At 54.0% G+C, this 15,458-nt stretch overlaps 4 non-coding genes and 1 pseudogene across 4 annotated transcripts; 3 read left to right on the top strand and 2 right to left on the bottom strand.

Moving 5' to 3' along the window:
* The first annotated feature begins 3,924 nt into the window (after nucleotides 1–3,924).
* Nucleotides 3,925–4,055, top strand: LOC133761382 (U1 spliceosomal RNA; annotated as a pseudogene).
* A 3,354-nt stretch (nucleotides 4,056–7,409) lies between these two features.
* Nucleotides 7,410–7,481, bottom strand: TRNAQ-CUG (transfer RNA glutamine (anticodon CUG)). Its single transcript has one exon. It is a non-coding gene; the product is annotated as a tRNA-Gln (tRNA).
* Nucleotides 7,482–7,730: 249 nt separating this feature from the next.
* Nucleotides 7,731–7,804, top strand: TRNAN-GUU (transfer RNA asparagine (anticodon GUU)). Its single transcript has one exon. It is a non-coding gene; the product is annotated as a tRNA-Asn (tRNA).
* A 4,681-nt stretch (nucleotides 7,805–12,485) lies between these two features.
* TRNAN-GUU (transfer RNA asparagine (anticodon GUU)) lies at nucleotides 12,486–12,559 on the bottom strand. The gene has a single exon. It is a non-coding gene; the product is annotated as a tRNA-Asn (tRNA).
* A 261-nt stretch (nucleotides 12,560–12,820) lies between these two features.
* On the top strand, nucleotides 12,821–12,892 carry TRNAQ-CUG (transfer RNA glutamine (anticodon CUG)). The gene has a single exon. It is a non-coding gene; the product is annotated as a tRNA-Gln (tRNA).
* The last annotated feature ends 2,566 nt before the right edge of the window (nucleotides 12,893–15,458 follow it).

The raw sequence follows: 15,458 nt of genomic DNA on the forward strand, positions 1-15,458 counted from the left end.
CGAAGAGACCCGAGAGCGGCTGTCCCCGGAGAGCCCCGTGCTGGACACGTGATACTTCCGAGCGCCCCCAGGCGGCCCAGGCTCTTCCCTGCGGGGAGTCGGCGCCGACTGGAGCGCTGTCGACCTCGGGCTCACTTGCTCTGGCGGGACGCGGACCCGGGCTTCTGCGGGGCGCGGGCTACTGCGGCGGGCCGGCGAAGGCTGTGCGGCTGCCACGCGTCTGCCCGACCTCCCAACGCACAGGTTACCAGCACGGCGCCCAGCGCGCCTCCTGCTCGCTCATCGGCGGTGCCCGGGGCTCTGGAGCTCGCAGCTTTGTCCTTAAGACCGGCGGCACCCCGCGGCAGGCGCCCAGCAGGGCGGGGCCCCTCTGCAGGCAAAAGCTGAGTCTCTGGCGCAATCTGTTAGCGCGCACATTCGGCTGTTAACTGAAAGCTCAGTGGTTCGAGCTTACCCAGGGACGTTCCCTGGCACTTTTACCCCGTTTGATAATAAATCAGTGAAATGCCCTCACTCTGATACCCTCAAGGGCCCCTAGCGTCCCCAACTGGGTTCTCAGAGAATGGCTGCTGGGAAGTAAACCCTGTAGTTGAGGGCTGCAGATCATCGCCCCTATTACTCTGTGACAGATAGTGCAGGAGCGGTGCCCCTAGCAGTTAGGCCATCTGGACCTGTCTGCGGAGATGAGAGAATCTTCCCCTGTTGAGCTGGTGGCTCACGTGGGCTCAGGTTCCTGTGAATCTCAGGACCAGAAGTTGAGTCTGACTTTATAGGCTCTCTCTCTCTCTCTCTCCCCCTCCACTTCCCTCCCTCCCACTCTCCCCCTCCCACACCTCCATCTCTCTCTTAACCCCTGTATGGTATTTTCCCACTGGCAGCGTCACTATGGGTTTCTAGTTTTGATGTTATGAACTTCACTTCTCTGGTACCCGCAGGGATCCATTCCCTGTTTGTGGGTGAGTATCTTCCATTGCCTATCATCCTGTGCCTTCTGGAAGTTCTTGATATTTGAGCCTTGCAGCAGTGAGAAGAAGCTCCCATTCTGTCTTTCTAACATTTGGTAAAAATCTTATGGTTCCATCCAAAGATAGGTAAAGGCTGTCCACATTTATTCAAAATGGCCTTAAACTGGAAACAACAATTCAAATATCCAACAACAGTAGAATAAATACTATGTTGAGATAGATTCCCATAAGAAAAGTTGTGGGACAGCCTACATTTAATTACAAGGCTGGAGAATGGAGGGGAGGAGAGATACAAGTTAATCAGCTAACAGGTCATGGATAAACCAACAAAGAAAGACACTGCTCTGTATCCTGAATGTACATGCAGACTTTGACACAACCTCCAAGTCGCCCTTGCTTGGTGTCTACAACCCCACCAGTCAACAAGCAAGTGCTTCTCCTGATACCCCACCCTCCTGCCCCCACATTTTGCCCCATCTGTGGGCATCTGTTGCACTGTGGACGTACTGACCCCTACAATTTCCATGGGAAACTCGACTTCACAATTTGCTGTAATGGGGTCTGCACTGGCACTCTCCCCTAGTCATTATTTATACCAGCACCTTACGTCAAGCCATTTCTTGCATTAGACAACAAGTCATTACAGTAGAGACTACCACCAGTGCTTCTCCCTACCACGGAGCAGCATACCATTCTTTTCAGGCTCTCACTTGTCTATCCAATGCAGAAGACATCAGTGCTGTCACTCTCCCGTGTGCACCTGCAGCCTACCAAATCACCAAGTTTCTCTCATACCCCTTCTGAGATGGCAGCTGGAATTGGAAATCCTTCCTTATTAGGTTTTTAAGATCCATTGTATTTGAAAGGCAGATCAACAGCCACCTCTAAATACCTGTTTAAGTTGACAGAAATCATTTTCTTCCTATCTGAGATTTCCTCAAGATTGGACTACGTTTAGAAGAAGGCCTCAGATGTCCAGGACATCGGGCTACTCTCCCAGGTACTCTCCCTGGCCTGCTCCTGGGTGTCTCAGTTTGCTCATGTGTGTGAGGATGGGGAGGTGTCACAGACTGTTCTAAGGATTATATTCTATATTATTATGTGTGTAAACAGAGGTCGACTCAGCTACTATGCCTTAGCATCGTGTTCTGCAGCAGTACTGTGCAAAGCCACCCCCTAAATCTTCTGTTCCCTGAAATAATAAGTGAAGGTGTCAAAGATAAGGGGCTGGCTCAGGAATCCACCTCCCAGCCAGAACACCTGTGAGATATCCAGGCCCCCATAGGCAAGCAAGACTTCTAATAGGGCTCCCAGCTTCCACTGCTTTCCAACAACTGTCCTTGGCCACGTGGACCAGTAAGGAGAGTGGGGTCAGCCAGGGCTGGGCGGGCCCTTGCCGGCAGGTGTCCTCCAGAAGTGTGCTCTGGCTGCAGCTGCCCTGGCCTTTCAGCAGGGCTGTGCTCTGGCAGAGCTTGGGTGAGCGTCCTTGTTGTCAGCCAGGCTGCAGGAATTTTCCTCTCATAATCGCTCAGCAGTGTTCATTGTTCTCACAGGCACACAGATGCCTCTGATTGTCCCAAAGTTCCCACTCGCCAGGGAGCTGTGTAAAATCATCAGTCAGGGTCCCCACTGACTGATCCCACAGCATTTCTTCTCATCTCACAAGCAAGGCTGAGAAAGGAAGACGGCTTACATGGAGTCCTCTGCCTGCTGTCTCTCCCAGCTGCCTGAGCCACCCCTGCCGCTTCCCAGGATGGGCACAGCAAGCATTAAAGGCAGAAGCCGTCAGGTGCACAGTTCAGGCGCTTACTCCTATCCGGGATGTGGGGGTCTATACCCCTCCCCAGGTGTGTTTCTCCTGTGCAAAAAAGAGAAAAAGCTCGGCTTCCGTTTCTGTCAGGTGTCCAGTGCCAACTCTGCCAGGACGATGCCCAGTGTGTCCACTCGAACTGCTCAGATTCCCAGAAAAATCTCTCTGCACTCCTGTCTGGACAGGGACTCCAAGTCAGCACCCCGGGAGCGTGGCACAGCGTAACAGAGGGCGCTGGTGCCCGCTGAGCCGGTCTTTCCGTGGGCGCCCGACCTTGCTCCACCCTCCGCGTTCTCGCGTCCTCATCACCGAAGGCAGACGGCCCAGTCGCGGGTTGAGCACCTTGGCTGGAATGCCCCGTAGACGTTTCCTCAACGTGGGACGATTGAGCTCCTTGTTTGAGGATCTGAGGCGTTGGCGTCGGTAAGCTCTCAGGCGCGGAGCGGGCCCTGAAAATCGCGGGCGCCCCGCAGGCACAGGCGGGAGCGTGGTTATCCGCTCTGCGGAGCAGCCCCGCCTCGCGTCCCGGATCCGCGCCGTCAGCGTGGACGTCGTCTTCGTGACACCAGCGGTGCTCCGTCAGGATGACGGTCTGCGGCCGCCGGACGCCTTCTCCTGCTTCATAAAGACGGGAGCTGTCAGCTGCTGGCTTCGACGTCCGATCGGCATCCACTAAGTCCACTTTTCATTTCGAGTTCCCGCATGAAGATACGCGGGTTTGGAATGACCCGGGCTCCTGGATGACCCTAAATGTTCCGCGCATCGAGAGCGATGATTTCCAGAAGGGTCGGGGATCCACGCGGCGCCTCCATGGATGGGGGTGGGAGGGACGGGCGGGCACAGCTGTCACTCAGAGCTCGCCGAGGGCGCGCTGGTGGTGCAGTGGCTGGGCGCGGGTGTGGGCGGGGCGCCGCCAGTGGCGTCATGGACGGGGCGGGGCTATGCAGAGAGAGTAACGCAGGGACTGCTGGTCCAGGACCTGCTGCAGATTCGCGACCGCTTTCCCGTGCTGTGGGAGAAAGCGCAGGATCGCTGTTGGCGCTATGCGTGTGTGAGGGAGAAGAGCGCCCGGGGGTGCGGGACGCAAAGTGAGCGCGTGTGAAGATTGTGGGGCGTGTGAGACTATGCTGGGGTAGGAGGGGAGGGGTTATACTTACCTGGCAGGGGAGATAACCTGACCTGGCAGGGGATTCTCCTGCGTGAGGGTCTTCTATTGCAATGCGGGATAGCTGACCGCTGCAATTTGTGGTAGTGGGGGACTGTGTGCGCCCTCTCCCCTGGCTTCAGGCAGTTGAAGAGCAGGTGACTACTAGCTTGTAGCGTGCTACATGTCCTGTCCTTGAGCAGTGTACTTGCCGCAAGTTGTTGCAGCTCAGTTGCTTAGTCTCAGGAAATGATATGAGGGTTGTTAGCACACTCTCCAGCCTTGGCATTTCCTAGGGCACAAAAGATTACTAGAAATATTAGCCTCAGTACAAATCTGATAGGGACCTTTGAAACAAACCGCAGGGTCAATCTTGTGGACTAGCCTACTTTATACAATCAAACCATGCCCCTGTCCCGCAACTCACTTGCCCCGTTCTCTCAAAGTAATTTTAACATGCACAAGCATGCGTTTCTTCTTTTAATGAAATATGCCTTTTCTTGCAAAGAAAGTAAATTCCTTCATTTACTGTTGAATGCTGTTTATTTCAGAACCTGCCTGGCGGAGGCAGGGCCGGCCCGGCCCCTCTCCTGGGCTCTGTAGGACCACTTCTCCCCTGCTCCTCCCGTGGTTCCCCAACTGTCCCGATAGGTGTGGGTGATTTCCCCACGGGCTCAGGTTTCAGCCTCGGCAGGGCCAAGGGCACCGTGTGTACCTCCACCCCTTCGTTCATGGCGAGGGCAGAAGCCCCAGTCTCACCCAGGATGGGGATCCCCCAGGCTAGTTCATTTCCCTGGGGACCGGGCCGGTGTAAAAACCCGTTTCTGGAACCCGGAGAGCAGGATGAAACTACAAGAATCCAGGTGCGGCCGTGGACAGGATGATCGAATAGCTGAATTTAAAGTCCAGAGTGCTTACCATTACACCATGGAACACCACTCCATAACTACTTGTTCTGGCAGCATGGGGACCGCGGTGAGGGCCAGCCTCGGGCCTCTGCAGAGGGCAGGGAAAAGCCACGCGGCTGCCTCGCGGCCGACTGACCTCCCTATATATCGGTTGCCTGCGTGGCTTACAGTGCCGCTCCCGCTGGCCTCTATGTGGCGGACCGGGTTCTGGAGCCCGAAATGTCTCCTTACAAAGCCGGCATTTGCCCGGGGAGGGGAGCTGGGGGGGGAGAGCGGTCTATGTGCCCTCGGAGACGAGTCTCTGTGGCGAAATCGGTTAGCGCGTTCGGCTGTTAACCGAAAGGTTGGTGGTTTCAGTCCACCCTGGGACGGCAGCCCTTGTATTTTACCTGGCTCTGCGGGCAGATGAGCACATTCTTGTCTCTATTCTCTGCTGTCCCCACAAAGGCCACCTCCCCATGTCATCCACTCTTCTAGACCACCTGCTGGGAGCTCAGGAGGCCTGAAACACACACCAACGAGGAACCCAGTCCTGGGGCCCAATGGGCTGGCATCTGTAAGGTGCATTTGGGGGACTTGCATTTGACATCTGTAATACAAGGCTGACAGCAGTGTTCGGTCCCCAAGTGTGTGCCTCAGTTGTGCTTGCTTTATCAACAGCATTTTATCATTATAAATAATTTGTAAAAATAAGTTTCTGTACTCTGTGCAAGTACTTTCAAACTCTTCTGACGTCTGGTTGGCTTCATGAGAACACCACAGCGGTCGTTGTATTGTGCACTGGGTTATGTATCATGCATGTCTTTCGCCCCTGTGCAGCTGGGTCCACAGTGTAGCGTTGCCTGTACTACTGCTTCCTTATGGCTGGTATACAGGGCTTCGAGTATCAGCCACCTTGAAACCACTCTTTTTCTGGAATGGCACTAAGTCATATTCCAGGTGGTTTACGAACTCCATTAGTGTCCCTCTCTTCACTTACTTGTCAGCACAAGCTTACTGTTCAGGGATCTCTGAAACTCCATCAAGGGGAATACACCCCACACACACTTAACTAAGAGCCTGGTCCAACAGGAGGATCTGGTGGGACTGCACACAGCTGCTCTGTTGCGTGTGTTGACAGCTATACTTCTAAGCCAGCTTGCAGTCCTCCAGTAACTGTAACTGTTGTCAGTCATGACCTGGTTATGCAGATCCAGAGAAGAATATCAGAATGACCTCTTTCATGGCTTTCAGCAAAGCCACCATCCCAGAGGGGAATCTTCAGGGTCTCAGACACCTGTTCACCCTCCTCTTTCCTTTATATCTTCAGAGATCTTGCTTTGGCTTCCACAGGAAGTAATGAGAAGACAATGCGTCCTCTCTGCTGTACAATGGTCAGTGAGCATGCAGATAACTCTCTCCAGTGCCCTTGGCCCTGCAGGGGCTGAAACCTGAGCCCTTGGGGAAATCACCCACAGCTATCGGGGACAGCTGGGAAACGCCGGTGGCTGGACCGCGGGTTTGGATCCCGGCAAAGTCTGGGTGGGACCTATTCGAGTGGGTAAAAAAGACTTTTATCCAGGACACCCAGGCTTTCTGGGCGGGAGGAGCAGGAGAGAGGCGGTTCTACAGGTCCCAGGAGAGAGCTCCTGGCCTGGCCCTAGGCTCCGCCCAGCGGGTTTTCAAAAAACCACCATACAAAGGTCAATGAAGGACTCTTTGCAAGAAAAGGTATATTTCATTAAAAGAAGAAAAACATTCTTTTGCTATAATGTTTGTTAGACTTCTTTTGAGAGGAAGGGGCAAGTGAGTTCCAGAACAGAGAGATGTTTGTGTAGCGGAGACTAGCCCACAATATTTAGTCTGCGTAGGATTTGAAAGGTACATATCCTGCTTTGCACTGAGGATTTGCACACAGCATCCTAGTAGTCACCTGCTCTTCAACTGACCAAAGCCCGGGGAGAGCGCCAACGCAGTCCCCTATGGCAACAGATTTGGCAGTAGACTTTATAGCATTTGAGGAAATCGCACACCTCAGACGCCCCGAACTCTTCACACGCGCTCACTTTGCGCCCCTCACCCGTCCCAGGCGCACTTAGCCCTGAGCAAGCACAGCGCACCTATGTGCCGCCAGCTGAGCCGCGCTTTCTCTGACAGCACGGAAAAGCGGTCGTGAATCTGCAGCAGGTCCCGGCCCAGCAGCCCCTGCGTTGCCCTATCTACATAGCTCCGCCCCTTCCGTGAAGCCATCAGCGGCGCCCCACCCTCTCTGTGCTCGGCACCTGCTCCACCGGGAGCCCTCGGTGAGCTCAGAGTGACAGCTGTGCCCGCCCCAGCCTCGCCCAGGACCGGGATCCCCCACTCTGTCATTGCCCTAGGGACCAGGCCATTGTAAAGAACCCGTTATTGGAACGCGGACTCCAGGGAGAGAGAGAACCTGACAAACCTGCGAGTTTCCAGGTGCGGCCAGGGAGAAGGAGGCACGGAAGCCCAGAGCAGTCCATACCCTGCAGAGAGGCCTTCTCATCCACTAGAAGGCGGAAGGACCTCGGGAGCGGTAATAAATCCCATTTAAACAATCAAAATCAGTAAGTTAAAGGCGAAGGTCCCATCGAGATTTGAACTCGGGTCACTGGATTCAGAGTCCAGAATGCTCACCGTTACACCATGGAGCCAGCCTTTAAACTTCGGTGCTCTTGTGGTGTGTGGACCGCGCGAAGACTGCCAGGCCGGGCTCCAGAATTGGGAAGGCCACGCGGCTGCCCCGCGGCTGCCCGACCTCCCTAAGCACCGGTTGCCTGCGTGGCGCACAGTGCGGCTCCCGCTCGCCTCTCGGCGGTGGCCGGGCTCCGAAGCCCGAAACGTCTCCCTTCAAAGCCGGAAGTTGCCTGGGGGAGGATCGGTCCTTGTGCATTTGGAGCCTAGTCTCTGTGGCGCAATCGGTTAGCGCGTTCGGCTGTTAACCGAAAGGTTGGTGGTTCGAGCCCACCCAGGGACGGCTGCTGTTGCATTTTTACCAGGTGCTGCCCGCGGATGAGCACCTTCTTGTCTCTTGTCTCTATTTCTCTGCTGTCCCCACAAAGGCCACCTCCCCATGTCATTCCACTCTCCTAGACCACCTGCTGGGAGCTCAGGAAGCCTGAAACACATACCAAGGAGGAAACCAGTCCTGGGGCCCAGTGGGCTGGCTCCAGTGAGGTCCCTTGGGGGGACTTGCATTTGACATCTGTGATACAAGACCGACAGCAGTGTTCGGTCCCCAAGTGTGTGCCTCAGTTGTGCTTGCTTTATCAACAGCGTTCTCACCATTATAAGTGATAATTTGTAAAAATAAGTTTCTGTACACTGTGCAAGTACTTTCAAAATCTTCTGAAGCCTGGATGGCTTCATGAGAACACCACAGCGGTCGTTGTATTGTGCACTGGAAGATGTATCATGCACGTCTTTCGCCCCTGTGCAGCTGTGTCCACAGTGTAGCATTGCCTGTGCAACTGCTTCCTTATGGCTGGTATACAGGGCTTCGAATATCAGCCAACTTGGAAACTGCTCTTTTTCTGGAATGACACTAAGTCATATTCCAGGTGGTTTACGAACTCCATTCGTGTCCCTCTCTTCACTTACTTGTCAGCACAAGCTTACTGTTCAGGGATCTCTGACCCTCCAACAAGGGGAGTGTGGCCCTCCTGCTTAACTAAGAGCTTGGTCCAACAGGAGGATTTGGTGGGCACTGCACATAGCTGCTGTGCTGCGGGTGTTGACAGCTAATCTTCTAAGCTAGCTTGCAGACTTCCAATAACTGCAACTGTTGTCTCAAGTTCACTTTTAGTCAGTCTGACCGAAAGGGAAACCAAGCAGTGGCCCTTGGTTTCTGTGTGAGTTTTAAACCTTCACTACTGAACCCCAGATTGAGATGCCTGTCTCATTTCTGCACAGTTTTCCTGAGATTTGTTGGCAGATGTTTCATTCCCAGAAAGCTACCTTGAAAAACAAACTGAAATGACATCAAATATCTGGAGAAATCTCAAAGGTAGAAGAGCCCAGGGAGGTTTTGCTGTCTCGGGAACCAATATTCAAAGAGCCACTTCATGTAATATAAAACACAATGCTTTATTTACACATCTTGTGTTCACTGTTTTGGGTCTCTAACTGGATTTAGGGCAGTTCCTGAGTCTGCTTCTTTGCACTGAGCTATGTGTCAGTGCACTGAGCACCTGCTGCTGTCTCTACCCCAGCTCTAAGCACACCCCGCCCCATCAGAATTGGATGCTACATCTCCTCTTGATGCGAAGGTCTCTCTGGTGTTGGTGCCACTTCAGATCAGGACCAGTAATGAGTTTTGCTTCCAGGCTGCCTTGGTTACCTCTCTCGTCTTGCCTCTCCCACCAGGCCCCACAGAGAGCACCAGGGGGAGGGAGGGAGTGTGGAGCCTGAGGACGCGGTGGATGAACGGTATCTGACTCCTTCCGGCCAGCGCAACTGTGCTCAGCATTCCAGCGGTGACACCGTCCTGTCTGAGGCACAAGAAGCCACCTCTGCTGAGTACGCAGGCCGTGAGTGCTCCCCTTGTAAATAAAATACAGCTCAAAACCTTCCAGTAGCTTCTTCCTTCTGCACGCTCACTGCTTCTGTCTGAACTGAGCTGTAGCATCTGTGTAGACAGGCCTAGAAGCTTCTCCTTGAAAAGGCATATAGGCTGAAAAGAGCGCTGGGCTCAGGTGTCAAGTGCAGTATTTTCAGTGTTCCTGGTTGACATCTCGCCTGAGCCACCCTGCCACCACTGGATAGAGCATCTGATGCACGCACAGTGGCCCATAGAGGAGAGTGATGGGAGCACGGGAAAGTTTCAGCCAACTCCACAGTCCATATACACAACCTGCCTTTCATGGGACAGCTCTTTTCCTGAGATGGTCTTTTTTTTCAAGAGTTATCTATTAACTTGAAATGCAGAGTTCCATTCTGGCAGAGAGGGGCAGAGCGAGCGAGAGAGAGAGAGAGAGAGAGAGAGAGGTCTTCCATCTGCTAGTTCATTCCCCCAATGTCTACAACAGCCAGAGCTGATGTGATCTGAAGCCAGGAGCCAGGAGCTTCTTTTGGGTCACATGCATGTGCAGGGTCCATGGACTTGGGCCATCTTCTACTGCTTTTCTAGGCCACAGCAGTAGCTTGATCAGAAGTGGAGAAGGGAGGACTAGAACCTCTCTCCCCATATGGGATCTTAATACTATAGGTGGTGATTTTACTCACTATGCCACAGCACCAGACCCCTTGTCTTTCTTGATGTCCAGCTTTCCTTACCTTGAATATTTGTGTATATCTTTTTCTTGCAGGAGAATGAGACTGTGTTAATTCACTCAGGACCCACTGGGCTATTTGCATAGCAATATAAACCCCATCAGTCTCCTCTTTCTCCCTCTCCTTCACATGGCAGGTATAAGGAGGAGCCCTTTATTACTCAGATCATCCTCCTAGGAAGGAATCCCCATTTCCCTTTCACATTTCATCCTGAGCTGCAGAGGAAGTGTTCACCATGTGTTGTACTGTTCTGGGTGAGGTGTGTAGTAGAGGAAGGTATTTCCAGTTCCTGCAAGTCACACTGAGGAGGTGGCCACAGCTTCCGCGGGATCTATCTGGCCTTACCTGGAGGCCGTAGGGTCTTTGTTCCTCCTCTTTGGCTCTCCTCCACCTCCCATGCCCCTGGGTGGAGGCAGCCCTGTGAGTGTGCTCAGCGCTTGCCCTTTATTCACTTGACAGCCACCCGGGGACTGGTGTTCCCTGATGAGAGCATGACATAGGCAGAGGGGTGGGGAGAGGCAGGGATCTTGTACGGCGGCCTCTGGCTGTCCCATAGTGACAAAGACTTACAAGAGGGAAATGCTTTCAGGTTTTCTTTCTCTCTCACTTTCTCTCTCTCTCTCTATATATATATATATATTTCTCTTCTTTTCTTTTAAATATTTGCTTATTTATTTGAAATACAGAGTTAGGGAAAGATGGAGACACAGAGAGAAGTCTTCCTTCTGCTGGTTCACTTCCCAAATGGCCTCCACAGCTGAAGCTGAGACAATCCACAGCCAGGTGCCAGGAGCTTTTTCCAAATCCCCAGGTGGGTGCAGGGGCCCAAGGACTTGGCCATCCTCCGCTGCTATCCAGGGAAGCAGCCAGGACACGAACCGGAGACTATGGGGAAGCCAGCGCCGCAGACCACAGTGTAGGCCCCTCAGGGTTTCTTACAGGGAATCTTCTCCATAGGCCTCAGTCCTCTGCCTAGGCTGACTTCAACCAGTGCTTTCTGGTTTGTGAGCTCCAGAGGGGAGAAGGGAGGGGCCTGCTTGGCTTCCCACCCTATGGGAACACAGTAGCAGAACCCACTGATTGGTGGAGAGAAACTGAATTTAAATCCGAATCTGGATCTCAAACCAAGCTGATACTGTCAATATTCCTCGGGCACCCCAGTTGAAAGTATCTATTTACATTAACCCACCCCTACCCCAGAGGATTCTCAGGACACTGTGAGGGTCCCATGCCCCCTCTGAAGGTTCAGGCAGCCGACAGTTTTAATAACTGGAACCCCAGCGTGTACTGACTGCGTCCTGTGGCTCCCAACTCCTTGCCCACCCTCTCTTCTACTTTGTCCCTGGAGCTCTCAGCGCTGTCTTCACTGGTGTGCTGTCTTCACCGCAGCCAGTGCTGTGCCTTCTCTCCCAGGAGAGCTTTAGTGCCCTGGTCTTCTCTGAAGATATAAAGGAAAGCAGGAGAACAGGTGTCTGACACCATGAGGATTCCCCTCTGAGATAGTGGCTTTGCGAAAGCCAAAAAGGAGGTCATTCTGGCTAGCCTTCTCTGGATCAGTGTAAGCAGCTCATCACAGACAACAGTTGCAGTTATTGGAAGTCTGCAAGCTAGCTTAGAAGTTTAGCTGTCAACACCCCCAACAGAGCAGCTGTGTGCAGTGCCCACCAAATCCTCCTGTTGGACCAGGCTCTTAGTTAAGCAGGAGGGCCACACTCCCCTTGTTGGAGGGTCAGAGATCCCTGAACAGTAAGCTTGTGCTGACAAGTAAGTGAAGAGAGGGACACGAATGGAGTTCGTAAACCACCTGGAATATGACTTAGTGTCATTCCAGAAAAAGAGCGGTTTCCAAGTTGGCTGATATTCGAAGCCCTGTATACCAGCCATAAGGAAGCAGTTGCACAGGCAATGCTACACTGTGGACACAGCTGCACAGGGGCGAAAGACATGCATGATACATCTCCCAGTGCACAATACAACGACCGCTGTGGTGTTCTCATGAAGCCATCCAGGCTTCAGAAGATTTTGAAAGTACTTGCACAGTGTACAGAAACTTATTTTTACAAATTATCACTTATAATGGTGAGAACGCTGTTGATAAAGCAAGCACAACTGAGGCACACACTTGGGGACCGAACACTGCTGTCGGTCTTGTATCACAGATGTCAAATGCAAGTCCCCCCAAGGGACCTCACTGGAGCCAGCCCACTGGGCCCCAGGACTGGTTTCCTCCTTGGTATGTGTTTCAGGCTTCCTGAGCTCCCAGCAGGTGGTCTAGGAGAGTGGAATGACATGGGGAGATGGCCTTTGTGGGGATAGCAGACAAATAGAGACAAGAGACAAGAAGGTGCTCATCCGCGGGCAGCACCTGGTAAAAATGCAACAGCAGCCGTCCCTGGGTGGGCTCGAACCACCAACCTTTCGGTTAACAGCCGAACGCGCTAACCGATTGCGCCACAGAGACTAGGCTCCAAATGCACAAGGACCGATCCTCCCCCAGGCAACTTCCGGCTTTGAAGGGAGACGTTTCGGGCTTCGGAGCCCGGCCACCGCCGAGAGGCGAGCGGGAGCCGCACTGTGCGCCACGCAGGCAACCGGTGCTTAGGGAGGTCGGGCAGCCGCGGGGCAGCCGCGGGGCAGCCGCGTGGCCTTCCCAATTCTGGAGCCCGCGCCTGGCAGTCTTCGCGCGGTCCACACACCACAAGAGCACCGAAGTTTAAAGGCTGGCTCCATGGTGTAACGGTGAGCATTCTGGACTCTGAATCCAGTGACCCGAGTTCAAATCTCGATGGGACCTTCGCCTTTAACTTACTGATTTTGATTGTTTAAATGGGATTTATTACCGCTCCCAAGGTCCTTCCGCCTTCTAGGGGACAAGAAGGCCTCTCTGCAGGGTATGGACTGCTCTGGGCCTCGGTGCCTCCTTTTCCCCGGCCGTGTTCCAATAACGGATTCTTTACAATGGCCCGGTCCGCAGGGCAATGATTGAGCCTGGAAGATCCCCGTCCTGGGCTAAGCTGGGGCTCCTGCTCTCTCCCTGAAGAAAGGGGCAGAGGCACCCAGGGTGCCCTTGGCCCTGCTGGGGCTGAAACCTGAGCCCGTGGGGAAATCACCCACGGCTATCGGTGGCCCGCCGGTGTCTGGACCGCGGATTTGGATCCTGGCAAAGTCGGTGTGGGACCTACTCGAGTGGGTATAAAAGACTTATCCAGGACACCCAGGCTTTCTGGGCGGAGGAGCAGGAGAGAGGCGGTTCTACAGGTCCCAGGAGAGAACTCCTGGCCTGGCCCTAGGCTCCGCCCAGCGGGTTTTCAAAAAACCACCATACAAAGGTCAATGAAGGACTCTTTGCAAGAAAAGGCCTATTTCATTGAAAGAAGAAAATCATGGTTGTTCGGAAATGTTTGTTAAACTTCCTTTGAGAGGAAGGGCAAGACAGTTCAGAAACTGAGGGTTGTTTGTGTAACGGAGACTAGCCCACAATATTTAGCCTGCGTAGGATTTGAAAGGTACATAACCTGCTTTGCACTGAGGATTTGCACACTGCATCCTAGTAGTCACCTGCTCTTCAACTGATCAAAGCCCGGGGAGAGCGCCAACACAGTCCCCCACGACCACAAATTCTGCAGGCGAGTTTCCAACATTTGGGGAAATCGCACAACCTCACACGCCCCGAACTCTTCACACGCGCTCACTTTGCGCCCCTTACCCCGGGCGCTCTTCGCCCTGAAGCACGCACAGCGCACGTATGTGCCGCGCTTTCTCTGCAGCACGGAAAAGCGGTCGTGAATCTGCAGCAGGTCCTGGCCCAGCAGCCCCTGCGTTGCTCTATCTACATAGCTCCGCCCCTTCCGTGACGCCACTGAAGGAAACCCGCCCTCCCCGCGCCCAGTCGCTGCTTCACCAAAGCGCCCTTGGCGAGCTCAGAGTGACAGCTGTGCCCGCCTCGTCCCTCCAAACCCCACCCCTGCGGGCGCCCTGGCCCTGGCCTCGGCCCTGGCCTATCCCGACTGCGCCCGTTCTTATGCTGCATCAGGCTTAGGAACTTTGTCCGTGTCCTGAGCACCCTTTTCAAATTCATGGCCCTCGATGCGCGGAACATTTAGGGTCATCCAGGAGTATCTTCATGCGGGAACTCGAAATGAAAAGTGGACTTAGTGGATGCCGATCGGACGTTGAAGCCAGCAGCAGACAGATCTCGTCTTTCTGAAGCTGGAGAAGGCGCCCGGGGGCCGCAGACCGTCATGCGGGGCGCCGCTGGTGTCACGAAGACGGCGTCCACTCTGAAGGCGCGGATCCGGGACGCGAGGCGGTGCTGCCCCGCAGAGCCGATAACCACGCTCCCGCCTGTCCCTGTGGGGCTCCCGCGTCTCTCAGGGCCCGCTCCGCACCTGAGAGCTTACCGACGCCAACGCCTTAGATCCTCAAATAAGGAACTCAATTGTCCCACGTTGAGGAAACGTCATTCCAGCCGAGGTGCTGAACCCGCGACTGGGTCGTCCGCCTTCCGTCAGGAGAACGCGGGAACGCGGAGGGTGGAGCAAGGTCGGGCGCCCAAGGAAAGACCGGCTCAGCAAGCACCATCGCCCACTGTTCTGCTGTGCTGCCCAAGTCCCGGAACCTTTACCGGGAGGTTCTCCTTGCAGATGAGTGGCATGGGGGCTGGTCGGGCCCTGCAGCCAGGACAACACTTCCCTAGTGAGGGATGAGGCACCAGAGTTCCCTGGAAGAACCCAACTGCTGAAAGCCCCATTCAGGCCACGCCCACGGGGTGCTGACTGGGAGTCCCTGTCCAGGCAGGAGTGCAGAGAGATTTTTCTGGGAATCTGAACAGCCCGAGTGGACACACTGGCACCGTCCTGACAGAGTTGGCACTGGACACCTGACAGAAACGGGAGCCGAGCTTTTTCTCTATGTTGCAGCAGAGAAACAACCCTGGGGCTGGGGTATAGACCCCCACATCCCGGATGGGAGTGAGGGCCTGGGCTGTGCACCTGACGGCTTCTGCCTCTCCTGCTTGCTGTCCCCATCCTGGGAAGCAGCAGGGGTGGCTCAGGCAGCTGAGAGAGACAGCAGGCAGAGGACTTCATGTAAGCCGTCTTCCTTTCTCAAGCCAGCTTGTGAGATGAGAAGAAATGTCTTGGGTTTTGTGGGTACTCTGTGTGATGACACTTTTACACAGCTCTCTGATGAGGGAGAATCAGAATCATTTGTGTCCAACCAGAAGAAAAATGAATGCAGCTGGGTGTTTGTGAGAGAGGAAGAATCATGCACCCTTTTGAAAAATGCCTGTTCAAGTCCTTTGTCCACTTCTTAAAGTGCAGTGTTTGTTTCATTGTTGTTGACTTTCTTGAACTCTGTAT

This window comes from Lepus europaeus, chromosome 5 (genome assembly GCF_033115175.1).
Source record: "Lepus europaeus isolate LE1 chromosome 5, mLepTim1.pri, whole genome shotgun sequence".
NCBI lineage: Eukaryota > Metazoa > Chordata > Mammalia > Lagomorpha > Leporidae > Lepus > Lepus europaeus.